The sequence below is a fragment of the Quercus robur genome, chromosome 9 (genome assembly GCF_932294415.1).
Source record: "Quercus robur chromosome 9, dhQueRobu3.1, whole genome shotgun sequence".
NCBI lineage: Eukaryota > Viridiplantae > Streptophyta > Magnoliopsida > Fagales > Fagaceae > Quercus > Quercus robur.
Window position 1 is genome coordinate 16,916,496 of NC_065542.1, and position 5,291 is coordinate 16,921,786.

The window sequence follows — 5,291 nt, forward strand, 5'->3', positions numbered from 1 at the left end:
AATGGTATTTAGATATTTATTTGAATTATATGACGATGGTTATAATTTTATACTACTATTCAATAGCTATAATAATGGGTAGGAGGATTTAAACTCTAGTTCTTCTTAAGAAAGAGAACAAACAAAGTTACTATATAATGCATTTGAAAAAATGAAAAAAAAAAAAAAAAAAGTAAATTTTGGAAAGTTATATATAAATGTTGAAAAAAAAAAAAAAAAAAGCTGATCCCTATCAATTATCTAAAAAGTTTTGCATGCAGAGAGAGATTCTACTATCCTTTATTTTGCTATTTTGATAAGGTATTGATTTCCTGTTACTTTTCTTGATTGGTCCACCACATGCTATCGTTTCTTGCGTTTGTGTTCACACATGATTTTCTTTTTGGATGAAAATGTTCACATGGGATTAAATAGGGGTGGCAAAGTAAGCCAAACTCATTTGTCCACCCAAACTCACCCACTCTAATTAAACCCAAATCCACCCAATTATTAATTAGGTTAAATGGGTATCAACCCAATTAGACCTAGTAATTATTGGGTTTTAGGGTGAGTTTGGTTCAGCTTTTTGAAAAAGTGCATAATGAAAAAGTGGAGTTTTGTAAAAGTGTATAATGAAAAAGTGGAGTTTCAAAAAGCTGAGTGTTTGGTAAAAACTGTTAAAAAGTGCATAATGAAAAAGCTGAGTGTTTGGCTAGCACTTATAAAAGTGGCTTTTTGAGGGATAAATGACCAAAAAGGACAATGTATATATAAGGGAATTTATTTCATACTTTTTTTTTTTATGTGAGTTTGTTTCATACTTAAATCAATTACTTCATTATACTTAAATCAATTTTTCTTTTTCTAAAAAAATTATTTTTTTCTTACCAATATTAGCTAATAATAATCTACCACTTAAGATTTATTGTGAAAGTATTGTAAAAATATTGTGATAAAAATTGATACTAATATTAATTTGAACGTACTATTAAAATTATTTTTTTCTCTTTCTAAAAAAATTATTTTTTTCCGACAAGTGTTAGCTAATAATAACCTACTACTTAATATTTATTGTGAAAATATTGTGATAATATTTCCTTCTTTTTCATTTTTTTTCTCCTCCACTCACTTACCGCATTTTCTTCTTTTTTTTCTTTTTTTTTTTTTCCCTCTTTTTTTCCAGTCCACACACGTACCCACTGGCCACTCTTTTCCTTTATTTCCTTCTTTCCTTTCTTTTTCCATTTCACTTCTCCAAGTTTCCAGAACGTCCCAGAGAGCTCTCCTTCTTCCTCTTTTTCTTTTTTTTTTTTTTTTTTTTTTTCTTAGCTCTTCGTCTGCATGATTCTTCCTCTCTTTTTTTTTTTTTTTTTTTTTTTCTTAGCTCTTCGTCTGCATGATTCTTCCTTCCTCTTTTTTTTTTTTTTTTTTTTTCTTAGCTCTTCGTCTGCATGATTCGTCCTCTCTTTTTTTTTTTTTTTTTTTTTCTTAGCTCTTCGTCTGCATGATTCTTCCTTCCTCTCTTTTTTTTTTTTTTTTTTTTTTCTTAGCTCTTCGTCTGCATGATTCTTCCTCTCTTTTTTTTTTTTTTTTTTTTTTTTTTCTTAGCTCTTCGTCTGCATGATTCTCATCAAACGAAGATAGATGGGAAATCCAAAAGGGAGGAATGGGTCAGATCGGTGCTTGATCTCTGCCTTCACCGCTGCCTGTCTTCCTCTCCACCGTTGCTTGATCTCTTCCTCACTGCCAACGACATGCGGCGGAAATGGGTCAGCTCGGTTTTTTTTTTTTTTTTTTGGTTATGATTTCATTATTGGGTTCCTTTGTAAAATTGTGTAAAATTGGTTTGATTTTGTTGATTTTGTGTTTGGATTATCAAATGTTGAAATGGGTTGTGGTGGTAGATCGGTGATTGTTGGGTGGTGCTTTGTTTGTATTTGGTTGATACTTTCTTGACCGGTGTTGGTCTGTAACAGAGGAGCGGAGAAGAGAAAAGGGCAAAGTTTATTGGTGATGGGTATTTTAGTATTTTCACTATTGCAACGGTAATAATACAAAACGCGCTCTGCGCGTTTTCATTTATGGACCTCTGAGGGTCCATAAGCCATTCCGCGTTTTCCTTCAGTTTTTTCTGAAAGTTCAAAACGCAACTTTTGTATAAAAGTTGCGTTTTGAGCTTACCAAACGCAAAACTGGTCTGAGCTTTTTTGAAAAAGCGCCTTTTGGACTTCAAAAGCTGAACCAAACGGGCACTTAATTAAAAACTCATTGAACCGTATTTAACCCAAAAACAATATACCCAAATTCAACCCAGTACTTCCCAAAAACAAAATAAGCAAAATTGAAAACATAGACAACAACAACAAGACCAATACTAAGAGCTTCAAAATTCTTAAATTTCTTTATGTGAATTCCTCGTTGCTCCAAAAAAAAATTAAAGCAATATTTAAACTTTTCTTTTGCTTTTGCATCTTTTTGCTCAGCTTTCTAGGAAACTAAACAGATTCAAACAAAAGCAAAAACAAACAAATTGCTCAAAATTCCTCACCACTCAAAGTGATACGGCGATGAGATCTTCGACAAGGTCGCAAGCGAGTTCCTCCGGCTCTGAAGAAGCGCGAACTGCACGTCGCCGATATCTCCATCTTCGTCGTTGAGCTTCACCTCGATCACCTTCCCACCGACGTCGGCGGCGCCGTCGGAGTCTCCCCCGGATGGTTGACGAAAGAATGATGCTCGGAGAGCGTTGCCTCGGGCCCACGAGATGGCGATGCGAGTGAGTAGGGGCTTGAGGCCGTGGTGGAGCGGGTAGACGGAGGGGCTCCAGGCCTTTGGAGATAACGGGATGAGAGCTCCGGCGTCAGATACGGAGGCTCCGTCGTCGATGCCTGAGGTTACGCCAAGCATTGTGGACGGAGAAGCTGAGAGTCAGAGTGTATGAGAGTGTACCGACACCCCACACCCATCTCTCTCAATCACGCACATATTTATAGGAATCTATGCGTGTATATATATATCCTAAAGATTTTGCATAGTTTGCAATTTCTATAATTTGTACTCAATTCAATTGTAGAAATTTATGAAGTAGTCATTAGATTTTGATTTGTTGTCTAATTTTGTAAATTCTCTGTTTGGGCACTGAGAAAATGTGGGAAATAAAGGGAATTGTAATATGGGTTGTCAAGTTTTTTCTTTCTGTGATTTGTCTAAGAAAATTTTATAGTCTATATTCAATAGTTGGATGGTTAAACTTAATCCTCCCAAAGATGAAACAATAAATAAGAAAATTGCATGTTCACTTCAATTGGGGAGGCAAACGTTTTCAAAATGGTCATTTTCACTTTAATGGCATTTTGGTAATTTTGATAATTGGGTAAGTTGGGGTTTACCCATAATAATTGGGTTGAGTTGAATTTGGGTTAGAAAGAATGAGCTAAATGGGTTTTAATAGGTAAATGAGTTTTATATACCCAATCCAATAATGCTCACCCCAAACTCACCTAAACTCACCCATTTGACACCCCTCGGATTAAATATCCTTGTCCTATATAAGGCCACTTGATTGGTTACCAAGAAAAGAGTACTTTTAGTTCTTCAGGGGTGGGAATAATATTAATCATGGAATTCATTATACTTCGTACCCATTTGGATACTGATGATAAAGGCAGCGCCTACCATTTTTTTTTTTTTTTTAGAAGGTGCACTATGGGTCCTGTGCAGGAAGAGAAAAGCTTTTTTTGCTTTTCCAGTGGGTCCCATGCATTGTTTACGGGACCCATAGGTACTTTATTCAAGGACAAAAAAAACTTTAAAACTGGGTCCTACAGTATTATTCACACATTTAAAAATTATTTTGCTATAGTGGTTTCTATTTTTAGTTTTCAGCAAAATAAGCAGTATCCAAGCACACTCTTTGTTTTGTCCAACTAGCTTGGCACAATTTTTTTAAAAGGAAAAAAAAAAAAAAGGAAAAAAAGAAAAGAAAAGAAAAGGAAAGTGATCAAAGATGGTTTAAACTAAAGTGGAAAACACATAAAAAAAAACCTCTTGTATCAGGTAAGTCACGTGGGAAGGGATAGCAGTGGCATGGTTATTGATCGGTTTTGGCCGGTTATTTAACCAGTTATTGGGGTTTTTCCAGACCAGACTAATAGTCGGTTCTTGATTCAACTAGTTGGACTGGCCGATTTGGTCCAATGTTAAACCATGAGCAATGGGGGTTTAATTAGAGGTGACCAAGGTCCAAGGTAATTGGCTCAAGGGCTATTCTAGAGCCATGGGATACACCACCAGCATAGTTGCTGAGCTTTAATTTAAAAGAGATGGGTTGATTCTTTGTTCCCACCTAGGGATGTGCACAACTAGACCCTAGCCGACCCAACCGACTAGTGCCGATGATACCGAACCACAGATGGAGCTGACCGATTAAGCCAATACCGACGAACAGAGCGCAAAGCCCATTCCAATGCTAGTGCGATGCAGCAATTGGAACTCAAGTTCAAAACCGAGATGGAGTCGAACCGATCGATATATGTACGTAATATATATATATATATATATATTGATTTATACAACATCGTTTTAGTTAGCTTTTCTTTTTATTTATTTTTAAATAAAACGGCGTCGTTTCACTAAGTAAAAAAATAAATAAATAATTCCATCAAAGGACGCTATTTTTATGCTAGGTTTTCTCACCCATCCCAAGTATAAATTCATTCTTTTCTCTCACCCTTACCCTAAATCTCTCAGTCTCTCTCTCTCACCTCTTGGCTGGCTCTCATTATCACAGACTCACCACTTCACTAGTCTCCGCCTCGCTACCGCTAGCCACTCCTCCCAATTCGCAGGCCATCGATAACTCCATCTCTCTCCTCTCGCCTTAAAGTTCTTAAGATTCTATCTCTCTCTCTAAGTCTAAGTCCAACTGTGAACTATCCAAGCCCACTTCTTTTTTGAGATTGTTATAGTCTACACTTTACTCTACAGTCTACTAACTGCTAAGTACTAATGTTTTATTTTGGGGTATTTTTCAGCATTTTGATTTTTGAGGTAATCCATAATCACTATCAGTCACTATTTAGCATTTTTTTTAAATTTTTTTTTTTTTTTTTTAATATTGAACCGACCAAACCGATTAAACTGACCATAAAAAACTGCACTGCTATAGGTCAGAAAGTCGACCCTAGGTAGTATGCATCAATTCCAATAATGAGAAAATCGATCTCTATTGGTTTGGTGATAAATTTGGGAAAAAAACCGCATCAACCAATTCGTGCACACCCCTATTAATCCCATCTGCATGATCTAGAGGC

General features: G+C 35.8%; 1 long non-coding RNA gene across 1 annotated transcript; it reads left to right on the top strand.

Moving 5' to 3' along the window:
* The first annotated feature begins 1,458 nt into the window (after positions 1 to 1,458).
* LOC126699849 (uncharacterized) lies at positions 1,459 to 1,993 on the top strand. Its single transcript, XR_007646885.1, has 2 exons — positions 1,459 to 1,748; positions 1,956 to 1,993. It is a non-coding gene; the product is annotated as an uncharacterized LOC126699849 (long non-coding RNA).
* The last annotated feature ends 3,298 nt before the right edge of the window (positions 1,994 to 5,291 follow it).